A 1,237-nucleotide genomic window follows, 5' to 3' on the forward strand; every position below is an offset into this window, starting at 1 on the left:
GCCGCACAGTGGGTCCAGTCAATAGGAGAGGTCGGACAAATTTTATGAAACTTTAAACGCTTATAACTCCGTTTATACAAAATTTTGAGGTTCTGAAAGTGGTTCCATTGGTTTCCTCGTGAAATTTCTGCTTGCAGATGCACCCCTAAGAATTTAAAATGTGACAAAAATAACAACAAAAGTTGCACTTTAAGTGAAAGAGATCGTGTCCGACCTCTCTAATCGACTCGATCCACCGTGCGCCGCGCTGCTCAGCCGCCGCCGCGGAAAACGCGACGCGCGCCCCGCACCAACTCGGGCCAAACCGACCCACGGGAGTTTTCCCACTCGGCCCATCTCTCTGAGACTGCATTCTTTCGTCCCGAAATAGAGTTTAGAGTGTCATCGGGTAATTTCATTGCGGGCTGATTGTTGAAATTGATAGACAAAGCTATAGACAAAGAGGACATAATGAGTACGGAGCGATCCTATTGGTTAATTTGGGTGTTTCTTATAGACTAAGGGAGAAAATGATGGACTAACTAAAGGGTCTCTCGTGGGTTGCCGTTGGTTTGTCTATTGCCTACCTCCTTTGTCCATTGCAACCACTCGCTTCCACCAGTAGGATCCCTCCATATCCTTTTTGTCTATAGCTTTGTCTATCAATTTCACCAATCAGCCCGCTGGTCCCTGGACAGACGTTTTTGCACTGGAAAAACAATCTATCCCTGTGTAGAAAGAATATTTCAGGTAAAAGTTAATTCATTGCGATATTTAAAAAAATTTGATTTAATAATGTAATTTACTAGAAAAACAAAAAACCCCAGTATATCGGTAATTAGGGCCGGCTTTAACAACAACACGAAGCTTCGGACGTTCCGGGTTGGTTTTAACCCCCTCCTTGATCAAGAAACAAAAAATATATAAAATTATAAAAATCATGATCCTTGGACCTCCATTCGTAATAGCAAAAAAACTGTGTTTTTTTTTGTTTTTGTCTCCTTTTGTTTTTTGTTTTTTTCATGTTATCACGAATGAGGGTCTTAATTTTTATAGTTTCATATATTTTTTGTTTCCTGATCGAAGAAGGGGTTGAAACCATCCCGAAACATCCCAGGCTTTGTGTTTGTTTTTATAGCCTTCCCCATTTTCTTGTGTTTTTTATAGTTGAATCTAGTAGGATGAGCTATTTTTGTATATTACTGTTTAAAAGAAAATTCACAACGCGGTGAATTGTGGGACAATCATGTTGTACCAT

This window comes from Bemisia tabaci, chromosome 3, assembly GCF_918797505.1.
Source record: "Bemisia tabaci chromosome 3, PGI_BMITA_v3".
Taxonomy (NCBI): Eukaryota; Metazoa; Arthropoda; class Insecta; order Hemiptera; family Aleyrodidae; genus Bemisia; species Bemisia tabaci.